The 26,440-nt window shown below is 40.5% G+C and overlaps 1 protein-coding gene across 13 annotated transcripts in view; it reads left to right on the top strand.

Annotated features, from left to right (window-relative positions):
* Window positions 1-26,440, top strand: part of PITPNM2 (phosphatidylinositol transfer protein membrane associated 2) — a 202,802-nt gene that overhangs the window by 44,326 nt on the left and 132,036 nt on the right. Inside the window, exon 1 of one of the 13 annotated variants that reach the window (XM_072144152.1) lies at window positions 18,471-18,863. The exons of the other annotated variants lie outside the window; for them this stretch is intronic. The gene's annotated coding sequence lies outside the window, so the exon portion shown is untranslated. Of the gene's footprint in view, window positions 1-18,470; window positions 18,864-26,440 lie in introns of those variants that run through there. 13 annotated transcript variants of the gene reach the window in all.

Raw genomic sequence — 26,440 nt, 5'->3', positions numbered from 1 at the left:
ACTGGGGGCAAGCTGGGCTGGCTGTATACTACTGGGGGCAAGCTGGGCTGGCTGTATACTACTGGGGGCAAGCTGGGCTGGCTGTATACTACTGGGGGCAAGCTGGGCTGGCTGTATACTACTGGGGGCAAGCTGGGCTGGCTGTATACTACTGGGGGCAAGCTGGGCTGGCTGTATACTACTGGGGGCAAGCTGGGCTGGCTGTATACTACTGGGGGCAAGCTGGGCTGGCTGTATACTACTGGGGGCAAGCTGGGCTGGCTGTATACTACTGGGGGCAGGCTGGGCTGGCTGTATACTACTGGGGGCAGGCTGGGCTGGCTGTATACTACTGGGGGCAGGCTGGGCTGGCTGTATACTACTGGGGGCAGGCTGGGCTGGCTGTATACTACAGGGGGCAGGCTGTATATTATAGGGGGCTGGCTATATACTGGGGGGGGGGGTCTGTGACCAATGCATTTCCCACCCTCGGCTTATACTTGAGTCAATAGGTTTTCCCAGTTTTTGGTGGTAAAATTAGGGGTCTCGGCTTATACTTGGGTCGGCTTATACTCGAGTATATACGGTATTTCATAAATGTCTAAGATAGGGAAACCTTTTAAAATGTTATTGCAACCCTAATAACTGGTACCATCTGATAGTTTGGTCCCCAGATCAAAATACACTTTGGACTCCTTCTTTAGATTCAAAATAATTTGTTATCCATAACATAATCTATATAACATAACCAGGAATCCATATTGGGGAAAAAAACACCATAGATTTGTATATAAACATGAAGGATAAATGCAAGTATGGGTTCTTTGACTTTGGTGTTAATGTTCATCTTCAGTTGCACATCTGTTGTCTCTGATTTTCTTCAGTTTTGTCTCAGTGATGCATCAATTTTGTCTCCATGTCCGCAAAAAACTGAAGGTATTACATTGCTTTGAAAACATCAAACCTGGTTTTCAGCCTTATCAGTAAAAAAACCCCCCAATATTACATCAGTATTTTTACGGACCCATAGACTTCTATTGCCTTCCGTGATCCGCATCCTTTAATTTTTTTATCATAATTTTTTTCTATGGACAACACATCAGTGAAAATACTATCCAATGTGAAAATACCCATAGAAATAAATGGCTTTGTGAGGCAATCGTAGAAATCGCAGAACCACGGACATAGAAATACAACACCAATGTGAAAGAGCCCTTAAATGAATACTGAATTTTTAGCTTCTTGGCATCTCCCAGTCAGATATTCCCATTTTGTTATATAAATGCATTAGTTTCCATCACCGGAAATAGCTGCCCTTTTACTTAACATGTTTTCATGTTTGCATTCTGCTTAACCTTCAGGGCTGACGAGAAGTATTTTGTGTGCTAGTTACAGTACAAATGTGTTGGGGTTTTTTTGCATTGCATTAGGCATGTAGCATATTATATTAGTGCATCGTATGAGCTGTATCATACCCCTGTGATTCTTCTGGATCTACTGACAACTGCTGATTGAGAGACTGTGGTCGTTGAAGTGCAATACCTGATTAGGAGCAGATTCTAGGCCAGTAAATTAGTATATTGATCCCTGGCTACGTCCTGCACAGCAGCTTCTCTATCTAGCAAGTTTGCAGCAAATACTCCTTATATAATTACATCACAGCTTCTTCTGAGACTGCAACAATTAACCACCCCAAATGTCTTGCAATCAATTAATTTACCCAATTTGATTACACTAATGTTCCGTCCTTTCTAGAGCAGCAGCTAAGCACAAAGTAATCTGTCGTGGTGCCTACTAGTACTTTATGGTTTAAATGTTAGTAAGATTTGCACCTAGTCTAAGGGTATGGGCATATATTGTAGCTAACTGCTCATGGACAACAACTTTGGGTTGTGGGACTACTCTCAAAATCCCAGCAGTAAACCAGCGATCACTACACATCGTAGGAAGCTTGTAGCTCAATACACCATGTAGAACAACGAGAACAGGCAATCGTACCCTACTACCTCAATGATCTGACATTGATGAACTCTTGTATGCATAGGTCATCAATATCCAATTGCAAACCCATTTTATTTATAAATGCATGTATCCCTTGAACTTGGATGTGAGGTTGGGTAGTTTATTGTCAGGTCTCACAGGCTTGACTTTGTAAGGGTGACTGTTATCTTTGTTTTATAGCATTGGATAGTAAGAAGCATTCTTGGCCATAATTGACTTAACCACATTGTTTCTTAAAATCGCATGCTCTTTGCATTGGCAGTATCTGATAATTAATGTATTAATTATTCAGGAGCCAGGATAAAGCAATAAAAACACATTATTTCTGATCTCAGTTAAACGCTTTTAAAAGAGAACTTGCATTTGACACTCTGCTCCCTTACAGTAATAATGGGTCCTATAGTTTTAGATATCTATGTATTGTTTTTTGTTGCCTTGTATCCGAATTCTTTATTGTATACAGTGTATACATTTGCAGAAACATTCTAAAACACTGCTGGATGATCCAAAGTGCCCCTTTTTCTGCAATAAACTAAGCCAACCTACACTATAGGAGGTGCAAAGTATGACTTAAAAAAAATCTTGTACTGCTCCAGATTTATACGCCAACAGCAGACTTTTTGATAAATCTGCCCATTCTTTGTATTTATAGTTGTCTGCATTGCCCTCTATTTCACGTCCAGCTTTCAGGAAGTCTTGGTCGATGTGGAATAATAGCCAAACAGGTCTAACTGTTGGCAACTCTGTTTCAAAGTTATTGCATCTCACCAGTACAGTACTGGTGCATTAGGAAGGTAATTAAATTCAATACTCGGAATTGTCAGCTTAGACCTCACGATGTATCTGCCACCTGTACTGCGCTGTAGACAAAACTATGCCAAGTCTGCCAGGCCTTTCATAGTTTAGTGTAAAAACCTGTGAATATTCAGCTGCAAATTTTTGGAGGTATTTAGAAAGTGGGCAGGCATGGGCCAGGAATGTCCTGTTCCAGCCCACTCTGCCAGTGGCCGCACCCTTCACGTCCACATGGCATGGAGGTGGACAAGTCACTAGAATAATCACAATTTCTTGCAGTGTGCAAGAAATTGCTTTTATTGCAGTGGTTCTATGCCAGAAAACTGGTTTAAATTCACTGAAAACTCTCCCCTTATGTTAATGTCCAAGTTTTTTTCCATTTTTTTTCCATTGTTCGGCTCCTATTACAGAGCAAAATATCTGAAGCCCCAAGAAGAAGATGTTTATATGGCCATTAAGAGGCATCTCGGCTACAGAAAGTACATCAAACTGTTTGTCTATGTTGTTGTTACTTTGCTTTAGTGCTGCCCAAAATTACATATCACAGACTGTTATCCCTCTTCAGGTTTTGTTTGTATTAAAATAATAAACAAATGAAAGTAAAATAATTACATTTTTGTAATGGCGCTTTTAAAACCAAAGTCGGGATAATGTTAATGTGAGTGATCCTATGAAGGGCAGATGATTGCTGGTTTTGGTTTCAGCAAAAATCCTGAACGCTTGTCCTTTTTCCAGAGTGATGCAACTAGGCTTCTGGTTGAATGCAGAGCACATTCATTTTACCATTAGATGATCTTGTTACATGAGACTCCTTTTGTTGTATCTCAGTGATTCAGATGAGACCTCTGCACAGCAACAGAAGCACATGGGCTGTCTCTCAGGCTTACAATAATGGTTCTACATGTGCAGAGAGATTCCAAGAATCTATCTGTATGTACTGGCTGATTACGTAATGGGACACGCTACTGCCCTGCTCAGAACACAGCATCTATAGAGAGGAAATAACCTAATAACCACTGAATGCCAAATAAACCCCATCATCTGCATCTGACTTAATCTCCATGATTGCTCATTGAATCTGCATTGGTGAATTTCGTATGACTTTAACCTAAACCTTAGTTTGGAGATGTGTACAGCAATACAAACATATCCAAAATTGCAGCATTTCAGAGATCACTCAAAACTTGTATTTTCTATTTATATATTGCTATCTTGGAGCATTCTGTTCTACTAATCTTAAAAGAAAACATTTCCCCAGAGTTTAACCATGGCTAGAGGAAGGAAGTGGTATGTAAGATACCTGCTAAATATAATGACCATCTGTTACATCATGATCGTGACTATGCTGCGAGGCGAAGTTTGACAGCATGAGTCATTTACCCATTGTCTGGAAACCGCTTGCTGCGTTCCCTAAATAATAATGCTATATACAGGCGGTCCCCTACTTAAGGACACCCGACTTACAGACAACCCATAGTTACAGACGGACCCCTCTGCCCACTGTGACCTCTGGTGAAGCTCTCTGGATGCTTTAAAATAGTCCCAGATTGCAATAATCAGCTTAAAATTGCCTGTAATGAAGCTTTATTGATAATTCTTGGTCCTATTACAGAAAAAAAATTTGAAACTCCAATTGTCACTGGGGCAAAAAAAAAAATTGTCGGGAACTACAATGATAAAATATACAGTTTCGACTTACATACAAATTCAACTTAAGAACAAACCTACAGTCCCTATCTTGTATGTAACCCGGGGACTGCCTGTACATTATAGGTAGCTGGATTGTCTTCTGTCGTATGGTTAATTTCTTAATAAAATCGATACAATTGCATAAAGCACAAAAGCGTACATGTGTAGTTATATATTACCTTTCCTTTTGGAGTAATTTGAATACAGGTTTATAGTAGTATTAGTAAATGCATTGTCTGCACATCTTTCATGTTAGCGGTTTTTACCCTAGCACTTGTTTGTGTTTTATATTGTTTGGTAAAGCGCTGGTTAATTTCTTTTTCTAAGCTAGCCCACAGACTGTTTTAAATATTCTTGTACTGAAAATGTGTCACCGTTGCAAATTTCATGCAAAATGATCTATATTTGGTGCTGTAACATTCAATCTTTCATTCTGCAGTATGTCTGGTGATGAGTTCCTAGCTTTTAAAGTTGAAATTAATATTTCAACATCCCACAAACCCCCTCCTTCTGCAGAGATCTGAAGCAAAGCTGGATAAATCTGCGTTCCCATGACAAGCCCCAATGCCGATCAATAGAATCTTTTTCCATTTCTGTTGGAATTAAGGTAGAGAAATCCTTATTACTGCCACAGAACTCTGTGTTCTGCTGCCGTCATTATTCATATCCTATGGACCTCTGCTTTGTAAATACAGATACTAATACAGTCCAACATTGGAAAGGAAGGTCTAATGTTAAGGATTAATTGGAAGCTTTTATCCTGTGGCGGCAGACCATTCTTATTACAACATGGTACATGAAGTATCGGGATCATATTAAGCAGAACAAACCTCAGATGTATCGCTAAGTAAATTTGCAGGATTTTCTCTTTTGTGTGGTAGGTTGAACAGTGGGATAAATATGGATAGGCATAATGGGAATGCCTACATATAAACGTATACAAAAATTGCGTGCATTTAATATTTAAAGCTGTTTGAGGCTTTACTAGGCCGTGAGTTAATTCAATCAAAGTGGCGCAACAATTAGTCCCCAATTTGAAGTAATTAAAGGTATTTCTCTGATGCACTTACAGATATTAAAAGATGGTTGCAGAATTGTCCCTAGAAAGCGTGCATCATTGGGTAACCAATTGTCACCATATTTCTTTGAACCTAAAAAGAATTTCACGTTGTGGTTTCTATAGATGTAGTGCTTCACATTGTAAATCATGTAACTCTGTATCTCCAACCAGATTATTCATGGATTTCTCTGCATATAACCTGCAATTCTTCATACGTGGTCTACGTTATTGAATGTACAGAGTGTGACTTGTTGGTTACACCAGCCGTAAAATTAAAATACGAATCCTTAAAAAGATTGATTGATAGATGTTCCTATCAATGAAAGAAGGACTCGCGCCTTCCTAGTAGCCTATGCTTTAGAACAAAATGAAGGATCTCTTAGAGGGGGTGACCTAGTAGGTAGACTGCTAAACAGGGAGGTATTTTGGATTTTCACTTTAAATTCTTGAATGCCGCAGGGTATCAAAAAATAAATGATTATGTATCATTATTGACTAGCATAATATGATCTTTCTAATTTTATAGACAAAAAGGAATTAGATCATGTATCATTAATGACTATAAGTACCATATGAGATCTATAAATAGTACACAAAACATTTTTCTATGGTCAACATGTTTTGTAATTCTTTTATGTAGCTGATGGTTGGTATATAATTTTATTATGACATATTTTATTGATACAATATTTACGAAGGGTCCGAATCATGCACTTTTGTCGGGTTTCATGCGTCAGAAATCGGGGGGAATGGCCGTCGGACAACCCAACGAATTCCGGAAAAAAAAGCGGAATTTAAAAAAAAAAAATTTACGCACACGGACCTTAGTGAATCCCGGCAGACCCGAATCCTTGTCGGAGAACGCGCCGCTGGATCGCAACTGGACCGGGTAAGTAAATGTGCCCCAATGTGTGCATATCCAGCATTTATGATAGTTTTACATTTGCTATTTTTTAATATATACTATATTGTCACAACATACAACATAACATACAATACTGTAATCTGTTTCTGTAAAAATCCTTCCATACTCCCCAAATTTTGTTTGGTTGGTATGATTACCACTACAACCTCTTGCCATGGTTAATTGATACATCATGTGACATCCTGTCATGTAAATGGGGACGGGACTTCCCATAGATGTGATACTAACAGGACCCATGAGCATTTGGGACATGCATGGTTTATTTATTTTTAATGCACTTGTTATCTAGCTATTAACCTCTATTTAGTTGAGCTATGTTTAGACTTAGCGTAACCATGCCTAAGGTCAAGGGATCGCGGAAGAAACACGCTTTTTTAATCTTGTATATCGTGCATATATGATTTTTTTAATTAAAGAGAATTAATGAGACTAAAGCAAGAGGACGGGATTGTTTCCTTTTCAACTATATGATGATCTCTGGCAATGGAGAGATTTCTGAATGCAGCCAAACTTAGTGGTGATCACCTGACCTGCCCATGGAGGGTGCAGGACATGTGATGAGGACATGTGACCAGTGGCCATCTTCTGTCCTGTGTCTGCTCCACATTGATTAAAGGGCCAGTACAAACAGTGTATGCCAACAGCATTTTTCTGTTGAGTGGGCAAAATTTTAAATAACAACTAATTACATATCAGCTTATATTTTAATGACCCATTTGTATATGAGTTATGCTTACTCCTGGAATAGCCTTTTAGAGCATAGTAGTCAGAAAAATGTGAGCTGCAAGGCTGTCACCGTCTATGCCATAAATTATTTGTTGTTGAAATTGGGAGTTGCTCTATGAGCAGATCTGGTCCTGGGCAGCCCAGCAGGGTTTTGTCTTGATGCAAGAGCAGAATAAATATTTATGCACCTCCTTTTATAGTAACTATCTAGTGTACATTAAAAAAACAACAACTCTATAACAAATCTTAACTTGGAGTACATATACTTCCAGAGCTTTTATGTACGTGTTGTCCTCATTCCTTACTTGGTGGTGTTTTTAATAGAAGCAGCAAGGGTATTCTGGACCTTTAATTTGAAGTTTGCTCTTTCACGGTTTATCCTCTAAAATGAAGGGTGGATGCGTAAATCTGATTACATATTATCACTGATCTGGACAAAACAAGATAAAAATCCCAAATCCCTTCTTCTGTAAGCACAATAAAATAATCCAGGGACATTTTAAAAACTGTTCTGAAATATTTATTGCATTTTATTTTCCTTAGTCACTCTTGGCCTGTACTTAAATATGTGAACCATGACTGAACAACTGCACGGCGGTATGTAATTCACTATTTACTTGTGGATCTCCAACTCTTTATGTTTTAATGTTTAAAGCTTGGCCAAACAATAATAATAATTCCTTTATTTTTGATTTCACTTCACTCATTGTTTTACAGAATACACATATGCATGAACCCATTCACATAGAAATATAACGAAGTGAGCATTTCTTAATAGTATTCAGATTACACAAACGTGAGTGTGGCGCAGCAAACAGTATATGACATACTGTACAAAACACAAAATGTAGAAAAAAGGAACAGTTCTATAGACTAGCAAATAAACAATAGAGGAAAAGAAAAAGAATCGAGGGCAACAATGGGAAAGGGCAAGACTGAAAACGGAAGACCGAGTACTGAGAAGACAAATGAGGCAGGCCGCAGTGAACTCCTCAATTCTCTGGATGTGTGTAATTTCCTCAAACCAGTCCATCATGGATGGAGCTATGGCTGTTTTCCAGAGTCTAGGGATCACAGTGTTGACGTCTAAGAGGTGACTGAGCAGGCAGCGTTGGTGTTTTTGAATCTGGATTGGGAGCAAGGAGAGCAAAACTATTGATGGGTGAATTTCTAATGAGACCCCCAGCAGCTTATATATTAATAAAAAGACCTTTCCCCAAAATGCTTTGATAGAGGGGCATTCCCACCAGATATGGGTATCGTACCCCTTGCCTGTGCACAACGGCAGTCTGAGATCGTCTGGAAAATGGAATGCAGTGTGAGTGGTACTCTGTAGCAGCGAGACGTTATTTTGTAGTTTGTTTCCTGAGCCTTACAAGATATTGAAAACTTATGACTCAGCTCAAAGGAACTAAGCCATGTAGCAACCGGGTAGGTTTTTCCCTAATTCATGCTTCCAACTCTGGTCAAAAGATGGAAGGGCAGTAGACTGTGTGGATAGGAGTATGTTGTAAATTGCCTACGCCTGTCCCCTCGGTAGGGGTTCTGAGACACAAAGATATCGATGCAGTCCTAGCTCTGTTTTACATGTGTGGTAGAAGTGGACCAGCTGCTGATAATCCCAGAAAATCTATGGTAGGACGGACGATTAGCAAGCAAGATGGAAAGAGAATTGATATTGTAATCAGATAACACTGCTCTAAATGTCGGTGGGGGATCTTCCCACGTCCTACTTAGAAAAGACCCCACTTTGCCTGGAGGGAAAAGTCTGGGTTGCCTGTGATTGGGACCAGAGGACCATCAGGGGAGAAGAATGTAAGTCAGCTAGATCGTGTACGAAGTGTTAAGAGTGAATGGGATATGACAAATGGCAAGTCCGAGGGCCTGTGTGCACCTGGTGTAAGCCAGGGGAGAGCCGTGAGTGGAAGCAGAGACAAGTCCACTTCAAGTTGTACCCACAGTTTGATTTTGGAATGGTGAAAGCAATCCAGGATCCTTGTTGCTGCAGATGCTATTAACCCACCAGCCTGTTTCCTGCGGACCAAGATGGACACAATTGTAGTTGGAGGAGATGCCCACACAAATTTCCCAAACAGAGGATATTTCACGAAAGAAAGATCCTGGCAGACTTATAGGAATGGTTTGATACAGGTATAATAGCCGTGGCAAAGCATTAATTTTGATACTATTAATGCGCCCCATGCAAGACACCTGTAACTTACTCCACAATGCCAAATCTTGTTTCAAGGGGGCATAGTTTATTGCAAACCTCTTTTAGATCAGCCAGGACATGTATGCCTAAGTACTTTACTGAGCGCACTTCCCATGTGAAGGGGAAACACGTTCGAAGAGAGGACAAAAGGGTGGGGAGGAAACCCCATTGCAACACTCTCTTAGTAATTACAAGGTCAATGTTTCTAAAGTAGCTGTATGTGTGTAAGAGCCGGCAAGGAAACGTGAGGAGCATATCAAGGCCGAAAGCATTTGTATTGATGGGGGTCGATCCCGGACCCCATGTACAGCCGGGTCACTACGGATCTAAGCAAGGAGGTGTTCCATGCCAAGGGCATAGAGTAGGGGCGGAAATTGGCAGCTCTGTCTTGTGCTGTTCTTGATTGGGAAGGAAGGAGAGAGGGTCCCATTAACTCTAATCCTGGCCCACGGATCACGGTACAGCACCTATATGTGCATTAACATAGTGTTGCCAATGCCATTAGTCCACAATGCCCCCACAAGGAAATCCCAGTCCACTCGATCAAATGCCTTCTTAGCATCCAATGAAGAGGGAAAAGTGGGACTCCATCTTCTCCCTCGCCCCCTCAGAGAGGCTTGGAAGGTGGTTACCTATTAGAAAAGCGTCCAAGGTCATAATGGGTGTAGGGGAGGAAGCTTTCAATGAGGAATGAGGAAGGCTATAATAGCTTGGAATAGAAAGTATGGAATTCCTGGGCAATCTCCTCATTTTTGTGGACTACCGTACCAGTCTGGGCTTTGATAGAGGGGATATAAAGTGCAGCACGTCCATCACGGAGTATTTTACCCAGCCAGGCCCCAGGTTTATTTCACCATTCATACAGAGACTGAGAGCACTGTTGGAACAAACGCTTCTGACTCTGGTCCGATAGGCTCCTCAGCTCCTGTTGAGTTGTTAAATCCCTAAGGGTAGCAAGCTGCAATGTGTGCTTGTGTAGGGCTTCTAGCTGTTGCGCGCGATGGAAGAGGGCATTAATTATTTTGCCCTTTTCTTTTTCAACCAAGTCTATATTATATATTATATTAGTCTATAAAATATATATACACTCACCGGCCACTTTATTAGGTACACCATGCTAGTAACGGGTTGGACCCCCTTTTGCCTTCAGAACTGCCTCAATTCTTCGTGGCATAGATTCAACAAGGTGCTGGAAGCATTCCTCAGAGATTTTGGTCCATATTGACATGATGACATCACACAGTTGCCGCAGATTCGTCGGCTGCACATCCATGATGCGAATCTCCCGTTCCACCACATCCCAAAGATGCTCTATTGGATTGAGATCTGGTGACTGTGGAGGCCATTTGAGTACAGTGACCTCATTGTCATGTTCAAGAAACCAGTCTGAGATGATTCCAGCTTTATGACATGGCGCATTATCCTGCTGAAAGTAGCCATCAGATGTTGGGTACATTGTGGTCATAAAGGGATGGACATGGTCAGCAACAATACTCAGGTAGGCTGTGGCGTTGCAACGATACTCAATTGGTACCAAGGGGCCCAAAGAGTGCCAAGAAAATATTCCCAACACCATGACACCACCACCACCAGCCTGAACCGTTGATACAAGGCAGGATGGATCCATGCTTTCATGTTGTTGACGCCAAATTCTGACCCTACCATCCGAATGTCGCAGCAGAAATCGAGACTCATCAGACCAGGCAACGTTTTTCCAATCTTCTACTGTCCAATTTCGATGAGCTTGTGCAAATTGTAGCCTCAGTTTCCTGTTCTTAGCTGAAAGGAGTGGCACCCGGTGTGGTCTTCTGCTGTGCCTCAAAATTCGACGTACTGTGCGTTCAGAGATGCTCTTCTGCCTACCTTGGTTGTAACGGGTGGCGATTTGAGTCACTGTTGCCTTTCTATCAGCTCGAACCAGTCTGCCCATTCTCCTCTGACCTCTGGCATCAACAGAGGTTTTTTTTTAATATATGGCTGGGGGACTTTAACATAAAAAAATAATGTATATTTAACTTTCTCCCCTCTCCCTGTCACTGCCGACTTCTGTTTTGGAGGTTGGTGGTGATGCCCGTGTAAAACGGCGCTCTTACTACTGCATGATTTTCAGTTCAGTAGTTTGAGCGCAGTTGTAGGCTTGCTGCATCAACGCATGCTATGTATAAGGCCCGTTCCACACTTGCGAGTGTGATGCGAGTTCAACGTGTGCTGCCCGGATCTCCCGGCCCGAATGCTGCAAACCGGAACTGAACTGACAGGCCCATTGCTAAAACTAAAATAATGGCCTTGTAAGTAAGGGGGAAAACACAGAGATAACAAAATGGTTAAAGACCCCCTCCCTTCCCAACCATAAATTAAAATATAAGTACTTTGCCTCTATGATGACACATGATCAATCTCTCTCTACTGTCTACTATTTGCTGTCCCTGATTAAAGCAGTTCTGTTATTTAGCAATTATCCCTGTAATCCCTGTACAGAGAACGCTGGGTAACCTTACAGGGTCACTGTTATTATTTCCTGTGTCCTATATAGTGGGTTCTGACTGTGTCGATTATGATATATGTAAATCCGGCGTTCCTGTGAGACCGTTGTTCCCGTTTTCGTTTATCTATTACCATTTTATTGTGGATTATCATTATCCATTATTGTTTGTGTGTGTGTGATAATAAAACTTGAGTTAACCATAAAATAATGTGTATTCTTGGACAACCCCTCAAATTAAAGTGGTGGCAGAGTATTTACCCCACCGCCGCATTCACGTGTGCCACCATTATTATGAGGTGACATAGTGGTAAATATGATTTAGTCTAATGATACCTGTAGTACAATACTTTGCCACAGTGTGATGGGTAACTCATTGATTTCATGTTTTATAATAAAGATGTTTGTTCCATGTGAAGTGCCACAAGTTGTGCACATGATCACATTTCACGTGCATTTTATGATTTCATTTCCTTTCTGTCTCTTAATATTTCCAGTGTCCTGTGCATAGAGCCTGCTTGTGTGTTACTAATCAACAAGACATAATGCTTAATGGCATAATGTCACGTTATATACAGTCTATTCGCTCTGTGCTCTTAATAATCTGTTTATCTGCTGTATGTGCTTTATAATACATATTTTGTTTATGTGGTCTGTGAGCTTTATGATATTCTGCCCATTGCTTATTACGTTAAACTGCACATAGGAATCCTGTATATGGGGAGAAAGAATTAAACACTTTGATAATCTGGTGCACTAGAAGTCCACACAACTGCTTGTGGCGTACATTGCTCTCTTCTATTGTGTAGCTCACATAATTTTGTTTAGCACTTTTTATTTTTAACCGCTTTAATGACCTGGCCTTTTTTTTTTTTTTTTTCCTTTCATTTCTATTTTTCACTCCCCACCTTCAAAAATCGAACTTTTCTTTTCAATGTACAGAGCTATGTGACGGCTTATTTTCTGCATAACAAATTGCACTTCATAGTGATGGTATTTAATATTCCATGCCTTTTACTGGGAAGCGGGTAAAAAATTCCAAATGCAGTGAAAATGGTGAAAAAAAAACGCATTTGCAACATTTTCTTGTGGGCTTGGATTTTACAGCTTTCACTGTGTGCCACAAATGACATGTCTACTTTATTCTTTGGGTAGTTGCGATTATGGGGATAACAAATTTGTATAGGTTCTATAATGCTTTCATACATTTGCAAAAATTAAAACCTCCTGTACAAAAATATATATTTCTTATTTTGTCATCTTTTGGTGCCAATAACTTTTTCATACTTTGCTGTACGGAGCTGTGGATGGTGTAATTTTTTTTTTTTTTGCAACTTTTGATGACGGTTTCATTGCGATCATTTTTATGACTGCGTCCTTTTGATAACTTTTTTATTGATGATTTTTTTTTTTTTGAATATTTTTCAAAATGTCCAAAAAGTGCCACTTTCGACTTTGGGCGCTATTTTCCGTTACGGGGTTAAACCCAGTGAAAAACGGTTATTATATTTTGATCGGGCATTTTCGAACACGGAGATGCCTAATGTGTTTATGATTTTTACAGTTCATTAATATGTTTATCAGTTCTAGGGAAATGGGGGTGATTTGAATTTTTAGGTTTTTATTATAATTTAAAAAAATAAACACTTTTAAAAGCCCCTTTAGGTACAGAAGATGTCTAAAGACTGTGTCTTATGATTGAAGATTGTTTAACCATCTTAAGAAATACAAGTATGAACTCGACCTTTACATCTAAATACATAGCAGAGACTCATCATTACATTGTAAAGTTATTGATTGAAAGGCTGTTTTTCAACCAGAAACTTCAGTGTGTGACTGTAATCCTGCTTGTCTGGTTGTATTGCATGTTTTAAGCCAGAAGTAAGTTTACCCCTCCCCTTACTTTTATGGTTGTTGTAAACTGTATACATTCATTAAAAACCACACTGCAATACTGGTCATCTTGTCTTGCGGTCACAATGTACTGAAGGAGGTGGCAGTCTGAGCAGTGTTTTAGATTGACGACAGACGGTCCCCGACTTCAGAACAGCCGACTTACAGATGACCCCTAGTTACAACCGGACCTATGGATGTTGGCAATTTACTGTACTTTAGCCCCAGGCTACAATGATACTACCTGTATTATATTTTTTTACATTGACCGGCTAAGGTCTTTGGTTGTGTCTGTTACTCTTAAAGGAAATCTACCATCAGAATCCAGCATTATAAACTAGGGACACTTAATCATAGATCCAGGCACTGTAACTTTGGTAATCTTCTTATATTTGTCAACCATGGCCTCCTTCCTTTTAAAATAAACTTTTAATTCTGTTATAACTATTAACTATTCGGCTAATGAGTCAGAAGGCTCTAGGGGGTGTTACTAAAGCCCCTCTGTGCTGTAACTACACAAACTGTCAACAACAAATCTACCCTTATATTTTGTAGTGGATTTGTTTTGGTTTGTGTTACTAATTTCAACCTTCCCATTAAAAAATGACAAAAAGTTTTGACATGCTGTGGGTTTTCAATGGGTCCCCTCCGTGCCAGCATGTAAAGTAAAGCAATGGCCCTGTAGAGAATGTTCCTTACATCATAAAAATACTTGTTGTGGGGAAACCTGTAGAACACGCTACCACTCAAACCTCTGTTAAATAAAAGTGAAGCTGAAGCAGAGTTTTAAAGTACGAGTTAAAACTCCCATCGCCATGCCATCCATTGTAGTCAGTTAGGCAAGCATCCGTTTTCTTCCGTTTGGAAAAAAATGCATGGATAAGTACTGTAGCCTCCGTCTTTTTTTCCCATCCAGAAAACACTCGCATAACGGATACCTGCCTAAAGGGAACGTAATGGATGACATCAAATTTACATTGATGTTAATGGGATTTTTAATACATTAAACATCGATTAAACCTCTGTTCCTTACTTTTTAATGGAAGTAAGGAACGGAGGTTTGAATGGTAGTGTGAACGTAGCTTAAAGGGGTATTTTGGGAATATGAACGTCTGATACAAAAACCCATGATGCTATAAATAAATGATTGTAACAAAACTCAATATCGTTAGACACAAAATGGAGCTTAATTAGTTTGATTTTATGATTTACAAAATTTTATGGCCTCCCTAAAGTATGAGGAGTTATCACCAAGATGGCCGCCACTGGAAACTGGCATATCTCCTCCTCCTCCCTCTTTTATGCTCTGTTTCCAGTGATGATCTACAGCCAAACATAGTGGTGATCACATGACCTGCAATGTGGACATGTGAGCAGCGGCCATCTTCTGTCCTGTGTCTTCACTGTGTGGAGGATATTAACGGACTGATTAAAGGGTCAGCCGCATTTTTTTGCTAAGGGGAACAACATTTTAAATAACAACTACCATATATACTCGAGTATAAGCCTAGTTTTTCAGCACATAAATTGTGCTTGAAAACCCTAACTCGGCTTATACTCGAGTCAACAAAAAAATTTGTCAAAACTCACCTTTCTGACGTCACCCTTAGGTCCTCTTCTGTCTCCGATGCTCTGGTGCCACCTCGGGTCCTTCGGATCCTCTTCGGATTCTTCCACTCCTCTTCTGGCAGGCTGTATACTACAGGGGCTGGGCAGTCTGTATGCTACAGAGGCTGGGCAGTCTGTATGCTACAGGGGCTGGGCAGTCTGTATGCTACAGGGGCTGGGCAGTCTGTATGCTACAAGGGCTGGGCAGGCTGTATGCTACAGGGGCTGGGCAGGCTGTATGCTACAGGGGCTGGGCAGGCTGTATGCTACAGGGGCTGGGCAGGCTGTATGCTGCAGGGGCTGGGCAGGCTGTATGCTGCAGGGGCTGGGCAGGCTGTATGCTGCAGGGGCTGGGCAGGCTGTATGCTGCAGGGGCTGGGCAGGCTGTATGCTGCAGGGGCTGGGCAGGCTGTATGCTGCAGGGGCTGGGCAGGCTGTATGCTGCAGGGGCTGGGCAGGCTGTATGCTGCAGGGGCTGGGCAGGCTGTATGCTGCAGGGGCTGGCAGACTATATACTGGGAGGCTGTGACCAATACATTTCCCACCCTTGGCTTATACTTGAGTCAATAGGTTTTCCCAGATTTTTGTGTTGAAATTAGGGGTCTCGGCTTATACTTGGGTCGGCTTATTCTTGAGTATATATGGGGTAATTACATATAAGCTTATATTTTAAGACCCACTTGCATATCAATTATACTGATTCCTGGAATACCCCTTTAACTGTACATTCAGACATCAGGGGGCTCGTCTGGATCCAGAGGAGGAGGGGAGGGGGGGGGGGAAACATTCTTTAACCCTCCTACCTCCATTGGCAGATGAGCAATAACTGTACCGTGACATATGGTACAGTTATTGCTCATCTGCCTAGTCACAGTCACCGAAAGCCATAGAAGTCTAGGGGGCCGTGATCTGGTCAGAAGTCTTCAGTTCACGGCCCCCATAACAGCCGTCTGAATAAACCCCAAGTTGGATCACACATGAAATCCAATATATTAATTATAAATATTGGGTTATAACTGTGTTCTGCCCATATAAATCTAATATGTATGGGCCCAATTGCTCTGTGCAAATACATATGGTCAAATCCTCCATTCATAAGTGCTTAACTGTGACCGGAGGCTTCTACCCACCGACAATTAGTGGGTTTCAAAAACGGATCTGATCGATGTTTCCATTAGGATGATTTTCTCCGGTAAATGAGCTGCGTCATTGTTATATTAGGGCAGCTTTTTCCAGATCCATGCATTTCTTACCAATGTCTCTTTTTAAATGTCACTACAAACAATATTTACTGCTCACAGGATCAATAATGTTGATTTTTATGGTGGTATAAACAATGCCAGTATTTGATAAATGATGGCTTTACTGTTTATCCTTACTATTTACTTTGAGGTATAATTGCCCATGTCTTTTAGTTTTGTCATTCTTTGGCAACGAGAGAGACCATTAGTAAGTGACAATGTAAGTAGAAGTGGAAGGTTACAGTACCTCTCTGACTAGAAGGATTTACCATATACACTCGAGTATAAGCCAACCCAAGTATAAGCCGAGGCCCCTAATTTTACCACAAAAACCTAGGAAAACCTATTGACTCGCAATAAGCCAAGGGTGGTAAATGCGTTGGTCACAGCCTCCCCATTATATAGCCTGCCAGACCCTGCCCCATAGTATATAGCCAGCACTTGCCCCACAGTATATAGCCTGCCAGCCCATTTCCCCAGTATATAGCCAGCCCCCTGCCCCAATATATAGCCAGCAGCGGGGGAACCCGGAAAGGTGATTTTTGAGAAATTTTGTTACTCGAGTATAAACCGAGTTTGGGTTTTCAGCACATTTTTTTTGTGATGAAAAACTAGGCTTATGCTCGAGTATATATGGTAGTTTAATAATGTAGGTAATGTAGATACTGTAGTTTAGAGAAATGGGATCCATAGAACTAAGTTTGGACCGAGAACATAAGATAGAGAAATTCACATCAGGAGTCTTACCTGTTGCCTATTTCTTAGTGAACACAATCTACTACAATGTGACATTTATATGTTTTATTGCTAGTCACCCATACTGTGCTTGAAAAAGGTGGTTTATCCACTGAAACGTCTCACTATGGAATAACGACACCCTGCTTTATACTACAATCTGAAGTGCTGCCTATTTCTTGGATTATCTATCGATCTATCAATGTAATGTACAGTACAGGCAGTCCCAGACTTCACACTTCACCACTCCTAGTTACAGACGCACCTCTGGACATCCGGTGCTGGAGTACTCGTACTTTACTGCACTTTAGTCCCAGGATGCAATGATCTGCTATAAGAATTATCAAAGGCGTGTGCAACGAAGCTTTTTATTGTTAATCCTTGTTCTTCTGATTACCCAAAACCTAGAAAATCTAATTGTCACAAAGACCAAAACAATTTTGTTTAGAGTTACCGTACACTTACAAAATATAACTGTCCCAATTGCATAAAATTCTATATAAAGGAGATGAAGCCTGGATAAACCAGTGAGACTTGCTTATAGATCCAGGTAATCTTCTTATATTTGTTATCCATGACCTTCTATATTCTGAAATCTACTTTTTAAATTAATTCTGAAGAGCTCCTGGGGGTGTTACCAGAGCCCCTTGGTGCTGCAGCTTCACAGGTTGTTAGACGGTTTCACCCCCTCCCTCGGCCTGATGTAATTTCACTGCAGCAGGGAAAGTTTCAGCACTCAGTGGGAGGGGCAAGTTTACAGTGCACAGTGTAACAGCCTGTGAATCTGCAGCACAGCTTGGGGAAACAGCTAATTTGAACTGAAAGTTTTGAGTTGAAATGTTGTTTGGTGCTTGGATGGAATTTTCTACATAGAAACATAAGACATATATCTTTCTACAATAATATCAGATACATTGCAGCTTAGTTTTTCCATCCTATTGCATGTGCTCAGATGTTTATCTTCGGATTTATTGTTATTTTATATGTATTTTCGTGCACTCCTCGTGTAGAGGATCTTTGTGTACACTGACATACTGCGTACTGCACATAGCACTGCTGTAGCCGCCTTTCCTTTTTGGTGTAATGTTTTCTCGGCCTCTTGTGTTCAGCAGAGCGGCTAAGAAGCAGCATTCATCTACGTCCATCTGCTATTAGTCACTGTGTCCACAAGCTCTACATTTGCATCACGGTACAGGATATGTCTGATGGCTGCTGTGTAACTCTGCCATATCCCTGCATCTTCTTCAGCCTCATCTCTTTTCTCCATGGCAACTTAGCTCTATGGTTTTCAGGAGATGAAAAAAAGGGAATCAATTTTTTTTCCTCCTTCCTTCCTTCCTCCCGTCCTTCTCCATCTATTTTTGACCATGGCTCTTGCATCCTCGGTGGCATGCACGGTTCGTTATGCTCCTCACGCCTGATGGGCAGCGAAGTCAGGAATGACAAGTGATGACGGGAAAGCCTGCAGCAGAGGAGTGGGTGCTCCACATGAGGTGCATTAGCCTGACAGACACAAGGTAATGCATTAGTAACATTAGCCATGCCCCTGATTGTTCCTCATCCCAGTATGTTAATTCTTGGGCGGCCAGGGTTGGCCTGCATGACAATATGTTATGTTATGTTCTATGTACATACATGCATCAATATGTGTTTGGTTTTATTGTAGCTCATTTATATAGAGTCTTAACCCTTTGCTTGCAGAAACACCCTATCTGATTGTTTAATTTCTTCGGGCCACTGTAGCCAATGCAGTGAATAATTATTAAGTTATACGTGCTTCATTGCTTCGAAACTGCAGACTGAAACCTTCTGTGCTACCAGAGCAATGAGCTCCAGGCCTGTGCACCAGCTCCAGGGTGTGTTAAAGCCCATCACACTGAGCACATAAGGGACGATGCTTGTTTGTTTTTTGTAACCTGTATTTTTGAGCTTGCATCTGACTGTACACATAGTCCATGTCATGGTGTCTTTGTACAAAACTTTTCACCATGTATTGATCTGGACAACACGCCTCTCAATTAAGGTTCCATTTTCTGTCTCTTCCTGTGATTCTCATTGATTTTGTCTAATTTTTGCTGCTTAATTACTTGATGGGGCCAACTTTGTGGCCGCAGTTTTATCTTTCTTACCGCTCTATGGAATCTAACGTTCTGCTCATGTAAAGTATTTGAAATGTCTCCCTTAAAGAGGAATGCATGCAGAATTCATACCCGTGGCATGTAAATAATCACAATTAGTGGTAATGTTCTGGGGGGTATTTTCATGTTGCTGTAAATTACCTTTAGGCCTCATCAACTGAAACATTACATGAGACATGCCTGCTGATGACAATAGAAAAAGACCGCCTGAGCCGCAATCGCAGGCAAGGAAAGGACTGGCCTTATATTTTGTGGCACAGGCAGTCGGCTGGCACATAGCACAGTGAAAACCAAGGCTGTGGCCCATGGGCAACATCTACCACATGTTTTCAATATAGGGGTGTGTGCATGGGGCCTTAGTGTGTACCTTCTTTGTGACTTCCAAACTGCCCCTTTTAGTACCAAAATAAAATAACCAATTTTAGAATGGATTGTTGTTTATCATCGGGATGATAAATACTGATTCTTTTAGCAACGTTGGTGTGTGTGTGTGTGTGTGTGTGTTTTTTTTTTTAAAGCCATAGAAAACTGTTTCACAGAGTCTCCTTTCGAAATGCCCCAAATGCAAACAAAGGGGTACAGCGTAACAGTGCGCTTTATGAGTTCCCTATTTGAAACTTTGTACCAAACATCAATTAAATAATTTTTTTTTTTTGTGCTAGCATTGGCTGGATCAAACTATTGAAAGGGTTGTCCAGGGTTAAAAATAATATATAATAATAATTTTGCGCTTTATTGTCTTCAATAGGTTTTGTCTAGTATTGCAGCATGTGAGGTAAAAGTCATCTGCGCTAAAACACACAACTTGTGGACACTATTGAGCAACTTCTTAAAAATAGGGGTCTGAGTCATTGGTATAATGTCATCTAAAGTATCGGAACTTTGCAACATGTTAGTAAATATCTACCTGGCCAGGATTAATATTCTTAATTTTACTTTTGATGGGACTTGAATTTGCGACGCCACGCTTCATTGTACTGTTTTTAGTGATAGTCTCAAGAGCTATTGCTCAGCTTAGAAACTTTATTCATCCTCCTACCTTCCAGACTCCTTTGCGCTTTGGGCCCTGTTCACATTTGCATTGTTCATTTCCCTTGTTGTACTTCCTCACAGAAGAAGAACACTCAAAATGACAGTCAGATCAATTGCATGATAGACCCCAGCAGTGCTTTACAGATGGCATGGACTTATAATGGGTGCTTTTGTTATGGTGTCTGTCGCTTTCCAGACAAAATAGCGCCGCATGCTACACTGTTTTTTTCTTGTGATATAATTAGATTCTGCAGTGGAGGCCCCTGATGCATCCTGTGACACCATTGCTTAAAGGACACCTGTCATCAGGTCTGTGTCACTAGTCCTGTCACCTCTACTTGTTGGAGCAGCTCACAAGGATCCATCCCAGCCTTTATCTAGTTATTTCATACATTAATCATTGTAAAATCATCTATTCTTTATCATATAAATGAGGCTGGTCACATGGTCAGAGGCAGTGATGTCACCCCTGTTACCCCTCCCCTCTCCTCCCCCTGCTCATGTCTGTGTGTAATGTATAGTAAAGCATGGCTAGTGTGTGTGCTGCATCTGCTGACATGCTGCATCCTCCTAATATACAGGTGAGAGACACAGACATCAGCTACACATGAATCTGACATGTTCTGCTATAACATGGCTGCCTGGAGCTGTTGTATCTCTCCTATACACACACACAGGCTGCAGGGGGCGTGGCCACCAGCACCAGGAAGCACATCATTATACAGCCTCACTCCATTATACAGGCTGTCAGTCATGCACTGGGGGTGTGGCTGTACCTCCCACTCATGAATAGAGTGGACAGCTTGAATATGCTAATGCTTCATTGGACATTTCACAGGTCATTTGCATACAGCTTTAGGACCTCATTGCTTAGGTTTACAGGCATGTAGAGGGACAATAAAGGGATAGAGGCAATGCTCTCTAATGGCAGTTTATGAAAATATATTTAGTTTAGGGGGGTTATTTTGCATGACGGGTTCTCTTTAAATACCATATATTTGTGAAACTAAAAGTAAAGTGTTGCTCTATAATAACAATTCGAGGGACTTCTTAAATATGGAAAAATCTGAGGGTTCTTTTTCTGGTTTACAACAATAATCCCCATGCTTTCCAGCTCTAAGTATATCTCTAATGAACAAGTTATGCCAAGTTTGCAGCAATTTGAAGGACTTGATTATCTTTTTTTTTTTTTTTTTAACCCTGGAATTCTTAGGGAACAACACACCAGCCGAGCAAAAGAAAATAGAAAGCCATGGAAACTTAAAGCCACTTTACCTCTGGTGTACCCACGTATAGGAACAATGCAGCTATATGTCAGAAGCTGTCAATTTTCCATTTTAAAACAAAGCGCCTTTTACATGTTATATTGAAACAAAAACCAAAGCATTTAAAAATGTATAGAAATATTATTTCCCATGCAGTGTATTATTTGTAAAATTCAATATCTGGGCACAGTTTATGTGCCTTCTTTGGGCTTTTGCATTCATACTTGTCAAACCTGTCAAGTCTTGTATGTTTTGCATTAGTTTTAAGGGAGTCTCACAAAAAGATAAGCACGTCATGCAAATGAATTCCTGTGGAGAATTTTTTTTTTAACCCGTTTTGCTTCTACAAAGGTGACATGCTCTCAAACCCAGATAAAGCATTTAGGAAAAGCATTGTTCTTCCAAAAACTTTGTCGGTAGAAGTGCTGATGCCATAAAATAGAAAATGAACATTTTTAGTAAGTTCGAAGAAACAGACCACCTTGTTGAGTTCCTTTGGCATTCATTTCAAAAATTAACTTAAACTGGTCATGCAAATTTAGATGTGTTTTTAAGCCGAATTTGCCCGTTCCTTTGGGATCAGCCATCCATTTATAATTTGAGTGTAGTCCTACCATATCTTCCCCAACTTAAAATGTAGTGGTAGAGAAGATATGATTTCAGTAGCTCAGTGGGATTTCCTACCCTAAGTGGTAATCATTTCGATGTTTGTAAGGAACGTTTCCCCTGTTCCCCAAGATGGCTGCCCCGACCCCAAGTCAGAAGTTACAGGGTTCTGTCTGGGGGCAACTGAAATTGTGTACACCAGGACTGATAGAGACAGGTTGAACTTACATCTATGAAGTGCTATTTTTTTTTTTTTAAGTGTATATATAAATTCGAAACAAGATAAAGAACAAATGGTTATATGGTTTTTATTATCTGTAAAGGAATCCATAATGAGTCAAGGTTTAGGCACATCTTGTTACACAAGAGAGGGTCCTCTCCGGCGGAAGTATCATTTATGAAAAATTGGACACCATTCCCTTTTAGTGGAGGCTTATGCTTTGCCATTTTTTTTAAACCTGCTATGACAATTGTTTTACATTTTAGATTAGTAGATGTTTTATAGCTAGATGATTGCTGCAAACATAACCTGATTTGATTTTGGCAAACAGAGAGCATTTATAGCACACGATTGCCCTCCTGCTTTACATGATCCATACAGATAGCAGAAAAAGAAAACGTACTGCAACAGATCATGTTTCATATACCATATCAGTGAAGGGTATTGGCAGAATGGTCCATTTATCGGTAAATGTATTTTGTTTTGTTTCTTAATTTAATAGCTGAAACCCAATTGGTAATAATGAAGTCATAAGGCATATTTGCATAAGCCCAGCAGTGCCATCCTTATTTTCTATATGTCTGGTCCCGGCTGTTAAAAGTATGTGTGGCTTTTGTGACCAGCCACTGCTATCAGTAATCATGCATGCAGAAGAAGTGATGTATTAGCAGTGACATGACTATAATGGCAGCCAAAATCACTGACTTACCACAGTGGTCCTTAGCGCCTCACCACTTCTGGTCCCAGTGCTTAATAAATAAATATATATATTTATATCATAGTATATGTTGACATTATGAGCTGGGCACTCAGTCATTCTATGCATTGGTAGGTAACGTTCTTTGTAGAGTGATATAAATGCATTCTACTCTGCTTACCATTGAAGATGCAGAGCCTCTGTAGTTGTATAGAAGAAGTATACTGAGAAGACTGCTGTACTATGTGAAGGAAATAGGGAAAATATTATCATTCACCAAATGCCTTGCAGATTAGCAGCAGCACCCCCACCTTAAGAGCACATGAAAGTAACTCCACACTCCATTGTTTGTAGCCCTTGTGTTATCGACAATAGAAAAAGTAAGCCCAGGTTGAAAATATGGTAAGGAATCATATAATTACCTCCTATATTATATATAATATACCTCCTATATAATTTGCAGCTCAGGAAATTGACTAATAAACAAGGTCCTGGAAACCAAGACCTTGTGTATTAACCCATTGAAATGCAGGGGGCTATTTTGTCTTCATGTAGCCTGAGGCATGAAAAATAGCAAAGCGTATAAGTATAGTAGGGGCCATTGGACGTAGCATTTATTGATCTAAGAGGCAAGTGTCGTTCAAAGCCGAGGCCCATCCCATCTCTAAAGTTGAGAGCAGGATCTTCTCTCTTCCACCTTATCCAAATTTGAGCCACGGTCTACAGTACGTGTGTGTATATATTTATTATATACCAATATTTGCAATTTCATATCTCTTTTAACTATTGCTACTTTGTGTTATCCAATTTTATTTGCATCCATAGTATGTTCTATAGTTCACCCAGCAAGGACGATGAAAGGAGAATGTAAAAACAAAAAGACTTGCTTGATGCTTTATGTAACTGTGGCTAAATTGTGACGAGCAAAGTGATTCTGTTAAGGGAATTAATTTAGGATTTCAAGTTCCCAAAGCCACTGGTTCTGTCAAGCCGATTTTGGAAAGTCATTACTGCTCATATTTGTTGGAAATGGTTTGCCCTTTATAACTCTCCTTACGGCTAGAACATGCTCATATTAGTGAGCGCTAGTAAAGTAAAAATAAATCTAAGACAGGGTTACATAATTGCTGTTATGCTATGAACAGTGTCTGTTCAGTCACCTTGTTTTGCCAAATGCTGCACATGTTACCTCTTACTATGCATGATAAAGTGGTATTCCAGGAATAAGTGTAATTTGTATACCAAAAAGTCATAAAAAATATACCGTATTTTCCGGACTATAAGGCGCACTTAAAAGCCTTGGATTTCCTTGGAAATCCAAAGTGCGCCTTATAGTCCGGTGCGCCCTATGTATGGCACAGGGCAGCGGACCATACTTACATAGGTCCCCGCTACCGGAGACAGCAGATCTCCAGCGGGAACTGCAGACCACGCGGCACGAACAACTTCTGCCGCGTGGTCTGCAGTTCCCGCTGGAGATCTGCTGTCTCCGGTAGCGGGGACCTATGTAAGTATGGTCCGCTGCCCTCCTCCACCTCCCCCTCACCTTCCCCACTCACCTTCCCCTCTCTTCTCGGCGTCGCGTCCCGTCGGGTCTCCGCTCCGCCCCCGGACCTCCGCCACGCCCCCGACCCTGCGCCTTATAGTCCGATGCGTCTTATACATGGAATTATTACATATATAAGGCGCATCGGACTAATGCGCCTTATATTCCGGTGCGCCTAATGGCCCGGAAAATACGGTAAGCTAATATGTAATTAGTTGTTATTTAAAACTTTGCTCCCCTTAGCAGAAAATGCTGTGGACATACATTGTAATTAAGAATGCTACTGGCCCTTAAATAATTCCGTTGATTTTCACTGCACGGAGCAGACACAGGACAGAAGATGGCCGCTTGTCACATGTCCACATCACATGTCCTGCACCTGCCTGTGCGGGTCATGTGATCACCACTAGGTTTGGCTGTAGTCCGTTTGTTGCAGGGCATCCAGTATGGACAGTGTTGTGGTGATATGTCAGTTACACATCATTACTATGGTAACAGAGCAAAAAAGTCTGTTACATCATGACTGGGACCAGAGCATAAGAGGAAGGAGGAGTTACTGAGAACTAAAGGGATCATGGGATCATGGCGGCCGTTTAAGCTCCATTTTGTGATTAATGGCATTGAATTTTGTTATATTCAATTACTTATTTACACAGGTTTTTGTTTCAGACGTTCATATTCCCAGAATACCCCTTAAAACTTTAATCTAGATGTAAGACACCAAGAGCTATTGAAAACTTTTCAATAATGCTGGGATAACTAAAAATTATTAAAGCTGGGTCCTTATTCTTCTCTATGCACGGAAGTCCTCCGGTTACGTACAAGATAGGTTTGTTCTTAAGTTGAATTTGTATGCAAGTCAAAACCGTATACTTTAATATTGTAACCCCAGTGCAAATGTTTTTGTTCTCTGTGACAATTGGATTTTAAAATTGTTGGATTGTCATAAGAACCAGGATAAACAATAAATCTTAATTGCAGACACATTTTGATAACTTACAGCTGTTTATTGTAGCCCTATGGCTAAAGTACAGTAAATATCCGGAGGTCCGTTTGTAACTAGAGGTCGTCTGTAAGTCGGGTGTTCTTAATTAGGGGACCGCCTGTACTTTACATGGTACTACAATTGTATTACTAATATACTGGGTAGTATAAATATTTTATATAATAAAATGTATTTGTTGAACTCGTTTCAAAATTAATCGTTTGAATTTTCTTTTCACAAAACTGTAATTATTTATGTGATAAATGCAGAATAGCTCTGCCAAGTGAAATGGAAGCTTTTTCTTGGCTATCTAATGGTATTTCCTGCATTTCATATTTTTTAATGTTTCTCAGTTTATTGACAAGTTGTATATCACTGTATACTTAATATTTTACGGGAGGAAATGGAAAGAAAATGGAAGTTTGTAGAGTCTTGTTATTGTATTTTACTGAAGTTTTAGTCCCCAAATGAAAACCCTAATGATCAATTACAATAATCATGTTTTAGTAGTATGGAATGAGATAGAATGTAAATATGGGGGAACAAGAAAACACACACATATAGGATGAAATTTATCAGTGTTTCTACACCTGAAACTCTGAAAT

This window comes from Engystomops pustulosus, chromosome 1, assembly GCF_040894005.1.
Source record: "Engystomops pustulosus chromosome 1, aEngPut4.maternal, whole genome shotgun sequence".
Lineage (NCBI taxonomy): Eukaryota > Metazoa > Chordata > Amphibia > Anura > Leptodactylidae > Engystomops > Engystomops pustulosus.
The sequence above is the reverse complement of the archived record's forward strand: the minus strand, read 5'-3'. Positions and strand labels throughout refer to the sequence as shown.